This window comes from Myodes glareolus, chromosome 18, assembly GCF_982192425.1.
Source record: "Myodes glareolus chromosome 18, mMyoGla1.1, whole genome shotgun sequence".
In the NCBI taxonomy this organism is placed as follows: domain Eukaryota; kingdom Metazoa; phylum Chordata; class Mammalia; order Rodentia; family Cricetidae; genus Myodes; species Myodes glareolus.
Genome location: NC_142043.1, coordinates 12,341,011 through 12,358,737, shown reverse-complemented (window position 1 = coordinate 12,358,737; position 17,727 = coordinate 12,341,011). Strand labels below are relative to the sequence as shown.

The 17,727-nt window shown below is 45.9% G+C and overlaps 1 long non-coding RNA gene and 2 pseudogenes across 1 annotated transcript; all 3 read right to left on the bottom strand.

Annotated features, from left to right (window-relative positions):
• Positions 1–6,092: 6,092 nt before the first annotated feature.
• LOC148119076 (splicing factor YJU2 pseudogene) lies at positions 6,093–7,090 on the bottom strand (annotated as a pseudogene).
• A 15-nt stretch (positions 7,091–7,105) lies between these two features.
• LOC125407562 (ubiquitin-like protein 5 pseudogene) lies at positions 7,106–7,428 on the bottom strand (annotated as a pseudogene).
• Positions 7,429–13,301: 5,873 nt separating this feature from the next.
• LOC146890706 (uncharacterized) lies at positions 13,302–14,414 on the bottom strand. Its single transcript, XR_014998434.2, has 2 exons — positions 14,309–14,414; positions 13,302–13,661 (listed from the first exon to the last, which is right to left on the bottom strand). It is a non-coding gene; the product is annotated as an uncharacterized LOC146890706 (long non-coding RNA).
• Positions 14,415–17,727: the final 3,313 nt, after the last annotated feature.

The following is a 17,727-nucleotide window of genomic DNA, read 5'->3' as shown; positions in this document are numbered from 1 at the left end:
ATGGCATGGCCACTCCTGAACAGGAGGAACATGAGTTCTCCAGTCATCCTACTTAGACTAAGCGAGGTTACACGCACACACACACACACACACACAAACAGTGCCAGCTATATCTGGTTGGGTGGATGACCTGAATTTTATTTGGTTTTGTATTCTTTTATTTTAAGAACTTTGTTCTCAGGGCTGGAGAGATGGCTCAGCAGTTAAGAGCACTCAACTGCTCCCCAGAGGTCCTGAGTTCAATTCCCACCAACCATATGGTGGCTCACAACCCTTTGGGATGGGATCAGATTCCTTTTTCTGGTGTGCATGAAGACAGACTCGTATACATGAAATACATGAATAAATAAGTCTTCAGAAGAATTTCATTCTCCTTCAGAAAGGAGTTGTAATTCAAGGCTGGATTCAGGAGAGAGAGTGGCTATTAGGGTTGGTTTTAATGTCAACTTGCCACAAATTAAGGTCACCTAAGTATGGAGCCTCTCCTGAAGGACATCCTGATTGTCTTAATTGATGCTGGAAGAGCCACCCTGGTGGTAGCAGCAGCTTCTGGAAGCCGTCCCGATCAAAAGGACATGGCAGAAGGAAAATGAAACAACTTTTGTTGGATTGGCGTCCCTCTTGTTCTTAATTGATTTAATTAAATTCTTTAATTTAGGAGCTGAAGAGACAGCTCAGGGGTTAAGAACATTGATTGCTCTTCCAAAGGATGCAGGTTCAGCTGGGCAGTGGTGGCACATGCCTTTAATCCTAGTACTCGAGAGACAGAGGCAGGCAGATCTCTGTGAGTTCAAGGCCAGTTTGGTCTACAAGAGCTAGTTCCAGGACAAGCACCAGAGAAACCCTGTCTCGAAAAACAAAAAAAAACAAAAAACAAAAAACAACAACAAAAAAAAGAAAGAAAGAAAGAAAGAAAGAAAGAAAGAAAGAAAGAAAGAAAGAAAGAGAAAATCCAGGGGCTGGAGAGATGGCTCAGCGGTTAAGAGCATTGCCTGCTCTTCCAAAGGTCCTGAGTTCAATTCCCAGCAACCACATGGTGGCTCACAACCATCTGTAATGAGGTCTGGTGCCCTCTTCTGGTCTGCAGACAGAATATTGTATACATAATAAGCAAATAAATATTTTTTAAAATAAGAAAAAGAAAATCCAAAGGATGCAGGTTCAATTCCCACCACCCATGTGGCAGCTCACAACTGTTACTCCAGTTCCAGAGAATCTGACACCTTTCACACAGACATACATCCTGGCAACACATCACTCAATAATCATTAAAAAATAAAGATATTTAAAAAATTTCAGCAAAAAAAAATGCTTTTTGAAACAGTAAATTTTTTTCTGTTTTTAATTGTTTTAACTATTTTTAAATTGATTTTTATTGCTCTCTACATTTTTCACTGCTCCCCTCCCTGCCTCTCCCCTCCCCTTCAACCCTCCCCCAAGGTCCCCATGCTCCCAATTTACTCAGATCTCAGATCTTGTCTTCTTCTACTTCCCATGTAGATTATATCTATGTATGTCTCTAAAAAATTTTTAATCTTTACTTTTGATATATTCATCCGATTGGGTCTCTGTTCGCCTTGAAGTGTTTCTGCAAACTTCAAAGCTGTGGGAATATGGTCGCTTGTCATTAACTGTACCCATCAGCATCAAAGACCCTGGAGGAGACCATGTTAAAGATTAAGAAGGGAAACATGGAAAGAGGTGATCCAGGCCTCTGGAAAGATCTCCAGGCATCTAGTTGCTCTCCTTCTGCGATCAGGTTCAGTAGTCCCAAGTTTGCCCCACCTAGCCCAACCCCCACCCCTTCCCCACCCCTCACACCACCCTTATCAGCTGCTGCTGATCCTGCTCAACCTCTCCTCCACCTTGGAGGAAGCATCAGTTACAGCTATCTCAGAAGTAAGGGACCTGAGGTTGAGGGTCTGAGTACTCTCCTCAGAGTCGCGGAGTGAATGAACCGGCCTGCCCCTTCTGCAGGTTTTCCCACCTTCTGTAACTGGGGTTTGCATTTTCCAGTGATTTGGGGTGTTTCCCTAAATTCCTTACTTCCTGATGCTGTTTCCGCTTATTAGTAAATCTACATGGCTTAACTTTCAAAAATGGATTTGGGAGGATGGAGAGCCGGCTCAGCAGTTAAAAGCACACACTGTTCCTGAGGAGGATCTGAGTTCTCTTCCCTGAACCCATGTCAGGTGTCTTACAACCACTATAACTACAGCTTTAGGGGATCCAACATCTTCTGGCCTCCGCTGGTATTGCACTCACAATCACACACACACACACACACACACAAAATGTATTAAAAACAAAGCAACAAACAATTCTACATAGCCCTATCTGTCCTGGAACTCAGTATGTAGACCAGGCTGATTCTTGAAGATCTGCCTGCCTCTGCTTCCCTGGGATTAAAAGCAACTGTCACTGTACCTTCTTCTTCTTCTTCTTCTTCTTCTTCTTCTTCTTCTTCTTCTTCTTCTTCTTCTTCTTCTTCTTCTTCTTCTTCCTCCTCCTCCTCCTCTTCTTCCTCCCCCTCCTCCTTCTTCTTCTTTAAAAATGCCTATAATCCTAGCACTTGGGAGGCAGAGTCAGGTGGGAGGCAGAGTCAGGTGGATCTCTAAGTATGAGGTCAGTCTGGTCTACAGTTCAGGTTCCAGGACAGCCAGGGCTACACAGAGAAACCCCGTCTCAAGAAAAAGAAAAATATAAATAAATAAAATCAGATAATTTTTAATGTGGGTGATGGGAATTGAACCCAGGTCTTCTGGAAGAGCAGACACTGCTCTTAACCACTGAGCCATCCCTCCAGCCCCCCAAATCAGATCTTTAAAAAAAATGGAACCTGTGAGCAAGGCATGATGGCTTATACATAAAATCCCAACATTTGGAAGGTGGAGACAGGAGGATGAACAGTCTTGAACTCAAGACTTTCCTGGACTCCATAGAGTTTGAGGCCAGTCTGGACCAAAAGGAAATCTGGGGCTGAGGGTGTAGCTCAGTGTCAGAGAGCTCAAGCTGGGATAGCAAGGGAAAATGATGGGAGCATGAGAATGGAGAGGAACCTCTCCCTCTAGAGTCTAGTTAAAGCTCTCACTGCTGAAAAGCAGGACTTCCAGCATACTTAACACTTGCTGTGAAAGCTGCCCACACAGGGACAATATTTCTTTTATATATCTATGTTTTCAAATAAAAATGTTGAACTGGCAATAAACCAAACTTAATGCCTCAATTCATATGATCTTGGTTAGGGCCTTACTCTCCCCCAGATATTTTGTGGGAGTCTCACAAACAAGACTACTCACCTTGTTCACAGCGAAGCTACCCGAACCTCCTACATCCCCGGGATCGGGTGGGATTTTTATTTTCCAGACAGGATCTTACATAGCCCAGGTTAGCCTTTGTCTTGGTTTGGGTTTCTACTGCTGTGAAGAGACACCATGACCGTGGCAACTCTTCTAAAGGAAAATATTTAATTGGTGTGGCTTACAGTTTCGGAGATTTAGTTCATTATCATCATGGTGAGAAGCATGGTGTGGTACAGGCAGACCTGGTGCTGGAGAAGAAGCAGAAAAGTTCTACATCTTGATCCACAGGCAAGGGCAAGTAACTGTCATGTCGGGCGTGGCTTGAGCTTATGGGAGACCTCAAAGCCCACCTCTGCAGTGACACACCTACTCCAACAAGGCCACACCTCCTAATAGTGCCAATCCCTATGGGCCAAGCATTTAAAGACATGAATGTATGGGGGCCATACCTATTCAAGCCACCACAACCATGAACTGACTTTGTAGCAAGGATGACTTTGAACTTCTTATCCTCCTGTCTTTATCTCCAATGTCCTAGGATTACAGGGTTTCACCAGCATCCCTGGTTTATGTGGTGCTAGGGATCAAACCCAGGGATTCATTCTCTACCAAGTGACCACTATCACTAATCCTGACCTAGTGCTTTGTCTGATCTGCTCTGATCTTCCCTGCATATTTCAGGGATCTCATTAAATTATTAGGATTTAAATATAATAGCTTTAAACTCACCAAAAGTGCGTGTGCATGTGTGCGTGTGCATGTGTGCGTGCGTGCACGTGTCCTCTTTTGGGAAAATCATGCCCACACTTATGTTTCACTTTTTCCCTGAGTTCCTTTCTATTCATCCCTGTTCTTCAATCTGCTAAAAATGTTCTTTAATAAACTTCAGCTCTGCTTCATACTGATTTTTCTGAAACTCTTTTCTGTGTCAAAGGCTTTTCCTGAGTGGAAGTCTCTAGACTCTGGGGCCCAGAGGATTAAGGGAACTAACTCCTCAAGTGCCTGCAGATAAGGAACAGTGAGTGTCTCCACCCCTTCACGGCTGTTACTTCATCTAGCCTGCAGCTGCAGAGTCTCTGATGCTATTGTACCTGCTCTCCTGAGAATTGTCTCTATGATTACTGCAGTGGCCATTAGGCTGTGTTCCTACTTTTCTTTAAGGGCCCAAACAGTCTTTAGAAAGCAACAACTGAATCTGCCCTCCTGTCTTTAGAAAGCAACAACTGAATCTGCCCTCCTGTCTTTAGAAAGCAACAATTGAATCTGCCCTCCTCTAGTCCAGTGGCCCATGGTTCCCACCTCATCTTTAAGTCAGTTAAGGCCTTACCAGTTAAGGCCAGGGTTTCAGGATGTATAGCTCAGTAAATAGGCCTCTCACCGACAAAATTTGGGAACCCGGGTTTCACTCCCAGCACTGAACCAGGCAAACCAAAGCCAAAACATAAACACCGCGGAACAAAAAACCACAAAAACAAACCCTGCTATCACCCTCAGGGGCCAAGGATAATGTGACCTCTCTTCCTGATTGGTTCTTCCTGATTTCGTTTCTAATTCCTCTAAAAAATGTTTTACGGCTTTGTAAGGATAGTCATTATTTCTTTTCCTTTAAAAAGGTATGATGAGCCGGGTAGAGGTGGCACATACCTTTAATCCCAGCACTCAGGAGGCAGAGGCAGGCGGATCTCTGTGAGTTCAAGGCCAGCCTGATCTACAAGAGTTCATTTTTAGGATAGGCTCCAAAGCTACAGAGAAACCCTGTCTCAAAAAGCAAAACAAAAGATTATTATGATTATTTTAGGTATATTTATGTTTTGCTTTTGTTTGTCTGTGAGGATGTCTATAAACTACGGGATTGCCCATGGAGGCCAGAAAAAGGCATCAGGTCCCCTGGGACTGGAATTTTACAGACAGTTGTGAGCCACCATGTGGGTGCTGGGAACCAAATCCCAGATTCTCCGGAAGAGCAGTTAGTACTCTTAAGTACTGAGCCTTCTCTCCAGCCCCTACTTATTTATTTTTAATTCATGGATAGGAGGGTTTTGCCTACAGGTTTATTTATGAACCGCATGCATGCAGTGCCTGCTGAGGCCAGAAGAGGGCATCAGATCTTCTGGAGCTGGAGTTCCACATGGTTGTGAACCACTATGTGGATGCTGGGAACTGAACCTGGTTCCTCTGCAAGGGCAGCTAACTGCTTTGAACCATGGAGCCATCTCTCCAGCCCCCAGCCTCTGATTCTTGCCTCTCTTACTGTCTACTCCAGGCAGGCCTGGCCTCCTTACCGTTCCTTAATTATGCCTCAGAGAACAGTAAATTCTGCCTAAGGCTTTGCTGTGTCCCTTGACTTTCCAAAATTCTTTGCCTAGTGTATAAAAATTAAACTGATCTGAAAACAGATTGATGGGGGAAATCAATTTTAATTATGTATGGACTAATGGGAGTTCTATGGGGAAAAAAAACGTAAGGATGCAAACATTGTGGGCGATCTGAGCTACAGAAAGGAATAGCATCAGGAGGCTTCCTGGAGTTGAGAGACAAAGTAGGGGCGGCAGATACACAGGACAGCACGGAGAATAAGTAGATTGTCTTGTTATGTAGATAAAAGTCTCAGGAGTAGGGCTCAGTGAGAGACCGCTGACCTTGCCGAGGACTTCTCTCATGGGGATTGCGAGGCGCGGCAATAGGACGTCCCACCGCGGCAGACACGGTCAAGAGGAACTTGCTGAGGGTGCCTTCCTTGATCCCATCTCCTCCTCTGGTTTCTTGGGTCTGTGATGTCGCTGTAGGGGCTCAGCTGTCACTGTCCTCGCTGTCCCCATATGCACCAGCTGGCTCAGGGAGGAGGCCCCGGGTGTCTGGGGTGCAAGGTCTTCCTGCTCTCGGGGGGCACCCACGGCAGGCATCTGGAGCTGCTCTGAGCCCCCGTTGGCTTCCGCCTTCACCTTCTTTGGCACCACCAATCCGGCCAGCTGTGCCTTGCTGTCCACTGCCTCTGCTTCCTCTTGGTCTTCGGTGCCTCGTCCAGGATGGCTGTGGGGTTGGGTTTTGCTGCTGAGCGTGGTCGGGAAGGCAGAGCTCCATCTTCTGAGTCGGAATCCTCCAGAAGCCTGCGTGTGGCGGTGGCGAGCCTCCTCCAACAAGGCCTCAGTCTCATGCTCATCTTCCTCCTCCTGCTGCCGTCCGCTGTGCCTGCCGCTGGTTCAGGTCCTTCAGCTCCTGCAGGTTTTCCAGCACCTCCATCTCCAGCTTCGAGGCTTTCGTGCGGTTCTCTAGGACCTTTATGGGGTTGTTCAGCTCCTCATCCTCCGCTCCTTCTGCATACGCTTTTCCTTCTCCAGGAGCTTCTCGGCTTGGAAGTTGCGTGTGGTTCCATGCTCCATGGTGTAGTTCATGTTCTCAGGGTCTGTCTTGAAGGTGATCTCGGCCAAGCAGGGCCTGCACTTGATATAGAAGCGGAAGATAGGCAGGCCCAGGTAGGCCTCGTTCTGGAAGGTTTCCTTGCGCGCATTGAACTTCTTCCCCTTAGAGATGTATTCTCCACATGTCTTACACCTCATGTTGAAGGGGGCCATCACTCGAACCACGTACTGCCGGTCCTTGGGTAGCTTGAGTTTCGGGATCTTTGACGGGTCGAAGTCAGGTGGGTAGTATTTGTTGAGAACTTTCCGTTCCGACATATTCGCTTCCTGTTCATCGAGCAAGCAAGTGAAGGAGCAGTGTTCTTTTTCTTTTGACGGGAACAAAGCAGCACTGAAGTTTTTATTCAGGTGAATGTTAAAAATGGGCATCTATACCAGTGTCAAATGAGGGTGGGAGAGGAAGGCAGGGTAGGCAAGGAGAAGGAATTCCCGTCTACTGGTAATAAAGCTCCAGGTTCATCCCATCGTGGATTTCATAATCTCCCAGAGACACGTGGTCCTTAAAAATCGTGTACCACTTTTTTAGAATGATCTTAGTCCAACGGGTGCCAGTTTGGGCCGCTATCAGTTTCTTCAAGTCCCCGATGGTGTCATCGGTGTTGCACTTGACGCGGACTTTCTTCCCTAGACGGTCGTTGCAAACCACCTCAATCATTGTGGCTGGACCTCTAACCCCTCGAACTTACAGACGACAGAAATCCTAGCTCGAATGCCGAGTCCTGAAGAGCAGTGATCGTCTGTGCCCTCGAGAATTTATTCGGACAGGCACCTCAGTTCTCTTGACATCACTTCCTGGGCTGGCTTACTGACGTCATTCATAGGCTTTAGCGTTCTTATTGGCTGTGGTATCTGACTCTTCAACCACAGAATGGTACTTTCCACGAATAGTAAAACCTAGGCCTTTGACGGGAGCTCGAACAGTTTTTACAGACGGTTCTCCAAAAGGAAATGCTGTGGTAGTTTCTCAAGGTCTAGTATTCCAAACATCTGTTGGCAATGTCTCTGCTCAAGTAGCTGAAATAACAGCATGTATTCTAGCATTACAAATGTTTCCTGATGAGTCAATTAATTTATATACTGATAGTATTTACTTGTCTCAAACTATTGCTCCCTTAGAGACCGCTCCTTATATTTCTCCTGTGTCCCGTATACAACAACAATTATGCAGTGTACAGTATTTATTATGGTTCAGGCGGGATCCTATTTTTGTGAGTCATATTAGAGGTCATACTCAATTACCTGGACCTCTGACCAAGGGTAATCAACTCGCATATACCCGAATATTATTTGCCATCCTGAAGAAAAGGCTTCTAAACTTCATAAAAAATATCACTGAAATGCTCGTTCTTTGCAACACCATACTGGTTGCTCCAGAGCCACTGCCTTACAAATGACCACCCAATGTTCCACCTGTGTTCCTTTTCATAATACACCCATTGCTGGAGTTAATCCTTGTGGTCTTCAACCAAATGACATTTGGCAGATGGATGTTACCCACCTACCCTCAGCTGGAAAGCTTAAATATATGCATGTTTCAGTTGATACTTGCTCTAAAGTAGTTTTCGCTTCGCTGCATAGTGGAGAGAAAATGAAGGATGTGATAGCTCATTGCCTGTTGGCTTTTGCTTATATGGGCTTACCTAATGTTATTAAAACAGATAATGGTCCTACATATACTGGTGGAAAATTTCAAACTTTTTGTGTAAATAATGATATTAAACATATTACAGGTATTCCATATAACCCTACTGGACAAGCTATAGTAGAAAGAATGCATATGGTTATAAAACAGTATTTCACAATAATAAATAGGGGGGAGTATATTCTCTCTCCCAATACACAATTGGCTTCTATTTTATTTATTCTGAATTTTTTAACTGTGGATTGTGAGGGTTACTCGGCCATGGAAAGACATTGGAAAAAAAGTTCTCAGTCCTTAGGATCGGTACGATGGAAAGACCTTATTACAGGACAGTGGAAGGAGCCCACGCCCCTGTTGGCTAGGGTGAGAGGAGCTGCTTGTGTTTTTCCTCCAGGAACAGACAAGCCCATTTGGGTACCAGAGCGATATGTTCAGGCTGTGGAAAACGATGGGAAAGGATCCTGTGATGAGCCTGAGAATGACACCTGGAGCGCCATTTTAAAATGCTGTCTTTCTGGGCTGTTCTGCCATGGCAAACTCTGGCTCTTTCAGGTAGGCAGTCTGACTGAGTGTGGTCTGTGAGCACAATGCTGCAGCTTGCTTGCTGGCAGGGACCTTGAAACACCATAGAGTTGTGGCAATAAAAATAGCTACAGCCAGTACCTCTGCCATGAGGCTGGAAAGCTAAGGAATGGGCTGGATCCAGCCATCAAAGTCATGGCTATAATCCTCTCCATAAAGACTCATGTGGTCAGAGAGAGAGATATACAATAAAGAGAGATTCAAAGATGAAGAAAATCTCTAAATGGTTTACAGTGCATTAAAAATATATGCAGGCTAAAGGTTAAAGTTCTTAAAAGTAAAAAAGAAAGAGAGTAGTTGGGTGTGGTGGTACACACCTTTTATCCCAAAACTTGGGAGGCAGAGGTAGATTGACCTTTGTGACTTCAAGGTGTGGTAGCACACACCTTTAATCCCAATGCTTGGGAGGCAGAGACAGACAGATCTCTGAGTGCTCAAGGTATGGTAGCACACACCTTTAATCCTAGCACTGGGGAGGCAGAGACAGGTGGATCTCTGTGAGTTTAAGGACAGCCGGGTGTACAGAGTTATTCCAGGACAAAGATATACAGAGATATAATAGCTGCTAAAAGACTTTTGTTTATAAATGCTGCTGAACTAACCCAAGATAGGTATTTTGAAAGTACCTTGGCTTCAAAACTGAAGTCAAAAGGTATGTTATTTTGGAGAAGAGGATTTGCGTTTGTTTCCACAGAAAATGAGAGGCTGTGGATTCATTCTGAGTTAAGAAAAATCCATTTTGATCAAGGAAGACCACCTGAGAGATCTCCGGTAGGAACAGATGGCCCAGATGTCTGAGTTCTTCATCCAGAACAGGTTCAAGACTGCTGCCTGAGATGATCAAGACTCACAGGATACTCCAGTCAGGACTTGATTATAACTCTAAATTTTCTTAAGGTCCTCATAAGATTATCAGCGCCCCCAACCAGCAGGAAGTAGCTTGGAAAACTATGCCCACTTTCCTAAAAAAATGGACAATGAATATTTTCCTCATGTTGCAGACACCTATCATTCTCTTGAGCCTCCTGGTGAGTCCCCAATCAAGTGGAAAGCACTGTGAGAAACCTGGTTAGGAATCCCCTTGTATTGACCAGTGAGCCGAGCTAGTTCTTTGTATTCATCTTTCTATTCCTCAAACTATACAGTTGGAACTGCTTTAAGCAATATGGCGATAAAACAGGCTTCTATTAATCAAACCTTTTCCTTTGAAAATGCTTTATGCTTTGTTACATTTTGGGGCTATAAATATTCCTTTAAATGAATCCTATACAAGTGAGTGTAGTTCCTATCTTTCTTTTTTTGGAATATTTCTCTGAGAGCCCAGGCACTATTAAATCCCGTGTTTGTTTTAGTTTTCTTTCTTTTTTCTTTTCCTTTTTGTAGTATGGAATAGCACCTTTGGGGGAAAAGCTATTCTTGGTTGTTCTTTCAGAAACTGTGGCCTGAGAGACTGCTGGGACGACCACTCCAGTTCTGCCTTGTTGGTTCGGATACCAGCCATCATACCACGGCCACTTACCTAAAAGGCTAAGCAGACTGAGATGAGCCTGTATGGAGAGAAACGAGATTCTGGAGAGACATCTGCTGTGGTTGCTGTCATCGCGGTGTCTGCTACTGCAGCCATGGTCTCAGGACTGGCAATAGCACAAACATCGTTGGTGTCGGACACCATGGATAAACTGGTGAGACAAGTCAACAATGTTCTTCAGACTCAGAATGCCCTGAATGTCCACATTCAATTTGGACTTTCGAATTTAAGTCAACAGACTGCCCTATTGTAGGAGCAGGTGGACTTATGGCTAATACAACAAATGTCTTGTTCACACTTTTATCATTCCGTTTGTGTGATATCTGTAAATATTGCTAATGCCTCTTATGTGGTGAAACAGCTCAATGGTTACTTGAATAGCCCTTGAAATGTTACAGTTAGCACACCAGATGGTTGATACCTGTGTGCCCTGTTTTAGCCAAACGGTTGGTAGAATACCATAGCCCAAATGGGAGGCTGGGTCCAGTGGTGATTGGGGACCTTATTGCTGGTAATCTTAATGCCTGTTGCCATGGGCATTCATCTCTGAATCCTGTGTAAGATCAGACAACCCATGAGAATGCAGCATATGGTCACTCAGCAAGTCCTTCTGAGCCTGTTGGCCAGTAACTTGAATGTACTCCAGGTTTGGTTGCAAATACTGCACCAACAATGAAGACTCCTCCGTAGATGGGCAAATTCTACAGAAGAGGGCCCACCTAAGACAGGAAGGGGCCTCCCAAAGACGGGTAAGGGTTTACTCTTCTGAGATGACCTAAGACAGGATGGTCTTCTGTTTTATAAAAAATTTAGGGGGGGAGATGTTGGGACCAATTGAGTCCTGGCCTTCAGCTGCTCTTCCCTGCAAGAACCTTTTAACTGAAGTTCCTAAAAGCTGTGCTTTGCCTAGGATCAGAGGATGGGATTTTCACCTGTTGGCCATTGACTGCAGGGTAGTTAAGCCTCCATGTTGCTATTAAAGAAGGGCTTTTGTACCAGTGATTGGAGGTCCCTGTGTTGGTCTGTCTCTGCCTGTGTTTCCTCAACCTCCAGCCCCTTGCCCGAGGCTCGGGAACTGAATTCTAGGGTAGAACGCAGACCTGGGGGTGGGGGTTGCATGGCACGCGGCACAAGAAACCTCTGTGGTAAAAGTTGCTTTAGAGTTGCTGTCTTCCTGGTATGGACAACTTCACGAAAGGGCAGCTTTTCAGAGAGAGCTCTGTGTCTTCAGTTCTTCAAAATAGCCAGTTGAAATGATCAATATGCCAAAGAGGTAAGGTTTGGGGTAGCATAGGCAGGTGTCCTGAGCCCCAACTGAGTCCCATCTCTACCCTGCTGGCTAGCTCATAAAGCAGTGAAAGACAATGCAGGCTGCTGAGGAAGGAAGGCCATCAGCAGTCCTACTCAGAGGGGGACCCTGACCTGCCAGCCCAGTGGTACTGTAAGGGCATGAACGTTACAGGAATAGCCAACCACTTCCTCCCTGGATCTGAGGATTGTTTCTCAAGAGGAAATTCCTGCTTGGTACTGCCAACTTGATCAAAAGCCCAGAGTTCTGGGGGTCGTAGGCCCTAGTGGGAAACCTACTATTGTTATTTTACTAAATGGACATGCTCTCAAAACACCTTATAAATACTTCTGTTTATACCCGTAGGTGAGTACAGCCCTCAATCCTAGTCAAAGAAGCTCCCCACCCCCCAAAGTGGGCAACAGTTAACGCAGAGACTCAACTCATCAACATGTTGAGACTAAGTGACAGCTCAGGGCTCAGCCTGAACAGCGACTTTCTTATTTACCCCTTCAAAACTCAGCGAATGTCACAGAATAGGGGGCAGAGAGAATGTCAGCGCTGGAGCATGCGGAAGAGCGCTGTGAAATACTGTCTTCTGGATACACCTAAAAAGGCGCTCATGAACTCGTACATTGGAAAAGACCCGTGCAAATCCACCAAGGGCTCAGTCAGCACTGCAGCAGACAGCACTACTCAGACTCCATAGGCTACCAAAAAATGGGGGTAACGTGAGGGTGGATGTGTTGAGGGGTGTCTGGGAGAGTGGGAGGGAGCTGTTGGAGACATATATGGTACACATGTATGAATTTATAAAATAATAATTGTTTTTAAAGTTTCATATTCCTGAAACTGGGTCTGGAGATTGTGTCATAACCCACAGACAAAGCATTTCTGTCTATGGAAAGAAAAGCCTAGGACCAGATGTAGCAATGCAAGCCTGCAGTTTCAGGATTCCAGAGGTGAAGGCAGGCGTGTAATGGTCTGTCCTGTCCCTTTAAGAGACAAGCCCCGCCCACTCCCTCCCCCATGAGCAGAGATGTCCAGCCTGAGCTCTCTTTTTTTCTGTCTCTCCAGAAGAGGTCTCCTCTCCCCCTCCTCCTCTGCTTCTCTTTTTTTCTTTCTTTCTGCCTCTCTTTTCTCTTTCCTCTTCTCCCCTTTCCTCTCCATAACCCACTGAGTAAACTATACCAAACCCTCTCTGCATGGCGAGCCTCTCTATCTCTGTCTCTCACCACCCCCACACACTGCGGCTTCTCGTGGGACAGGTCTCCCACCCACCTGGGACCCACAGAGGCCTCGAGTGGTGGGACTGACTGCCCCTCATGGCCTGCTGCTGCCCTAAACCTCCCTCAGTGGCCAGCTGTCGCCCCTGGGGGAGCTGCAGCGTTTTACCATTACAAGGAGTATCAGAGTTTGAGGCCTTTTTAGTCTATGTAGTGAGTTCATGAGTTTAAAACGAGCCCGGGTCACAAGACAAAATAAAATTTAAATTAAAATGTAGAAAGGTCCCCAAACAATAACACACCAACACCACCAAAACCAACAAACCAGAGTATATTATGAGTCAGCTTCTAAGTCTAGGAGGCACAACCAGTTAAGATTCTGGTTGCTGGGCTCAAAGCGCTTTTCCCAAATTGTCGGTGATGAGAGCGGTACCAGGCTCCACGGTGTGTTTTGTTATTTCTCCAGAGCTGCTCTCAAGTCCACCAGCTTCCTCTTGCGGGACTTCCAGGAGAGAAGTTCCTGGTTCGGGTGATGCGAAGTCAGAAAGGCAGGAAAGCAGGGCGATGGTGGCACCACGTCTTTAGTCCAAGCACTCAAGAGGTAGAGGCAGGCGATCTCTGTGAGTTCCAGGCCAGCCTGATCTACAGAGCGAGTTCCAGGACAGGCACTAGAGCTAAAGAGAAACATTTTCTCAAAAATCAAACAAACAAACACACACACACACACACACACACACACACACACAAAAGAAAGGAAGGAAGGAAGAAAAGCTGGAAAGTTAGTTAGAAAGCTCCAAACCAGATTTGGGGGCTCACAGATTCCAGAGGTGGGGTGGGGTGGATTTTCATTTCTTCAATAGTCTGATAGACTGAAAGACACAAGTCTCTCTTTAAAATATCTTCATTTTTATGGTCATCTAATAACCACAGCTCCCTCTGGGAGCCCCCAAACTGCGAAGAGCCCTGAAGGCCCCACCAAGAACCTGCTTAACATCTCTGATTATTGTGATACCACCTCATGCCCACACCCACCCGCAACCACACACTGTGTCACACTGCACCGTTCCAGTGGCTTCAGGTCTATCCCTTCCCCACTCCTGTCTCAAGCAGTCAGGGAGCAGCTCAAGAACCTAGAGTAGAGAGACCCGGAGAGGAAGCAAGCTATTGTGTCGGTATCAATGAGGAAATCAAGCAGTGGGGAGGGAAAGGCAGTCGTAGGGTCCAAGGAATGCCTGTAATCTTCACCCTCTGTGCCCCTCCACCCCATCCTGCCGTTAATCCTCTGTCCAGCTCCTTCCCTGGCTGTCCTGGAATAACCCACCTTAACGGCCCCTTTAGCCTGCCTTGAGCATTGTCCCTCTGGCAACAATGCTGCCAGAAAGCAGTTTCTTCCAGTTCCTGGCTGGTCTTCTGGACAATGGTGTAATCTTCCTGGCAGAAGAGAAGATATTCTAAAGAGACCCACCCTTTGGCTGTCAGACTAGTGAGACGATGACCCCCCCGAGCAATTGGAACTTCCCCAGGAATCTCTGATGCTATCCAAAAGAGGGGCTAGTCTCCCGGGCCAGAACTTTCACCCAGTTCCGACAGTTCATTGGATACCACAGAGAGACAGATTGGAGCTGACACGATGCTGGCTGGGTGGTACACCTTCATCGGGGCGCTTTCTTAGGCAAATCTCTTGCTCTTCTATGCGGACTCGTTCTTGATAACAACATAAATATAGACATATCTGGGTAAAGGGAAACTTGATCAAGAAAATTCCTGTGGGCAAGTCTGTGGGGGCATTTCTTGATTAATGATTGTGGAGGACCCAGCTCACTGTGGGTGATACCACTCCTGGGCAGGAAAGGAGGCTGGTGTTAAACCTGAAGAATGAGCCAGTAAGCAGCGTTCCTCCATGGCCTTCAGTTTCTGCCTCCAGGTCCTGCCCTGACTTCCCTTCAGGGTAGGCAAGAAGCTGTAAGATGAAATGTACTCCCCTGCACGATCCTTTGGGTCACAGTGTTGTCCCAGCAGTAGAAGGCAGCTAGGACACCTTCTATTTAGACCTACTTCGTGCCAAGGCCATGACCATGGACTTGGGCACTAACTGGACCTCCCTCTTCCTCTCCCCTCCTTCAATATGCGGCCACATTGCATACATTCCTTCTTTACTCAGTCTTTCATTGTTAATCAATCACGTCTGTACTTGGCCTCTTGGAGACTGATGACTGAGACTAGCTTGTTGGGGCTCCCAGGACACAGGCTCTCTCTCACGCTAACAGCACTAACAGTGGGTCTAGCCTGTAATTCCTGACCTGTGTTTCCCATAATCGTGAGGAGGTGGGGGGTAGGGAGAGCAGGCTACTTTGAGATCAATCTGACCTTCTGTTTCCTCAAGGTCAATTAAAAACCGTGTCAGTGTCTCAGCAGGCTGGAAACCCTCACAGCCTTCCATATGCAGAGCATCAAGCTAAGTGGGCCATTGCGTTGCAAACAAGCATGTATGTGCTTATTGCATACCAGTTATGTGCAAGGTGCTGCAACAGAAGGTAAAGAGGCTGGACACACTAAGGGTCAAACAGGGTCATGGTCACTGTGCAGGCAAAGTGAAGCTGCCTTGGTGAGAGTGTGATAGAGCTGTTGTGTTCTGGCCAGACTCAGGAGCGCTGAGTTCCTCCTTATCACATGCTTGTCTGTATCTCTCCACCCAGGAACTCCAAAACATGCCATAGCACGGCTGCCACATCTACTGGGACCTGCAATTAAAAATAAATCTAGGGGCTGGATTGTAGCTCTGGAGGCAGAATGTGTGCTCAAAGCCCTTGGCAGTTTGAGCCCCTAGCACAGTGGTTCTCAACCTTACTAATGCTGTGACCTTCAGTACAGCTCTTCATGTTACGGGGGCCCCCCCAACCATAAAATTGTTTTCATTGCTACTTCTTAACTCTAATTTTGCTATTGTTATGAGTGTAAATATCTGATATGCAACCCCTGTGAAAGGCTGTTCAAGCCCCAAAGGGGTTATAACTTGCCCTTTAATCCCAGCACTCAGGAGTCAGAGGTGTTGGCAGAGATTGCTCATTCATTTCTTGGCTGCCCAGACTTGAAATAATCACAGAGAAACTGTATTATAACAACACTGCTTGGCCCATTAGCTTATGCTTCTTGTTGGCTAGCTCTTATATCTTAAATTAATTCATTTTATTAATCTGTATATTGCCACGTGGTTGTGGCCTACTACCGGTAAGGTTAAATCCGGCATCAGTCTCCTGCGGCAGCTACATGGCTTCTCCCTGACTCCACATACTCTCTCCTCCTCTATCTGCTTGGAATTCTTGCCTTGCCCTATTCTGCACTGCAATATGCCCAAAGTAGCTTCTTTATTAACCAATAATATTCACAGTATACAACAGGGAATCATACATCACAGGGGCAGGCGGATCACTGTGAGCTCAAGGCCAGCCTGGTCTACAGAGTGAGTTCCAGGACAACCAGGGCTACACAGAGAAACCTTGACTCAAAAAAACAAAATAAATAAAAATAAAGGCTGCCAATGAATGATGCTTACCTATAATGTTTCTGATTTCAGTGTTATTGTTTTTGCACCCCCTCTTGCCCTTAAAATTAGACAAATACTCCATAACAGGCACCTTACAGTTTTATGTGCAAAGAAGGGAATTCTTTAAGAAAGGAAAAAATAGGCAGGGGCTGGTGCTGGGACCTAGCTAAATGTGGCTTTTTTACCATGCATGAAATTCTGGGTTTGTTCCCTAGCACTGTATAAACTCGGTATGGAACATGCCTGTAATTCCAGCATTCATGAGGTAAAAGCAGGATGATCAAATTGGAAGCCAGCCTGGGCTACATGGAACGTCTCTAAAGAGAGAGAGGAGAGGATGTATTAAACTTAATCTTTAAACATTAGTTAATCTTGCTGGCAGTGGTGGTATTGCAAAGGCAGGTAGATGTTTGTGAGTTTGAGGCCAGCCTGTTCTACAGAGTGATGTCTAGGATAGTCAGGGCTACACCAGGAAACCCTGTTTCAGAAAATAATAAATAAACACACCCCCCCAGTCAATCTTTAAACCTGATGTAAATTACGTCCACTGAGCAATGTCACACAGAAATATGGAGAACCACGGATGTAGCCCCTGTAAAGACATATAAGTTTGACTCTCTCTCTTGAGAGGCCTCCACCCGTATATTGGGTACAGATTCCTTTTTCTGTGTCTTTTTCTCTAGATGACTTTCCCTAAATCTCTACTTAATAAACTCATATGCTGCTGGGCATGGTGACACACACTATTTATTCTAGCATTCGGGAGGCAGAGGCAGGAGGATTTCTGTGAGTTCAAGGCCAGCCTGGCTTACATAGTGAGTTCCAGGATAGCCAGGACTATGTAGAAAAGTCCTATACCAAAGAACAAAAATAATGAAGAAACAAACTTGTGTGCTTGGCTTCACTCTGACGTGTTCCTACCGTGCAGTCAGGGATCGAACTGCAGTTGAATGGGGGTGGGGTGGGGGGTGGGACATATCCAGTTTCAATTTCATTTTTGAGACAGGGTCTCACGTCGCCTCCAACTCAGTATGTAGATGAATGAAGGCCTTGAATTTCCAATCCTCCTCCTCATACCTCCTGGGTGCTAAATGACAAGCACGAGCCAGCGCACTTGGTTTATGTCATCCTGAGAAGCAAACACAGAGTTTTGCTGCGTGGGAGGCAAATGCTGTACTGACTGAGCAGTATCTCCA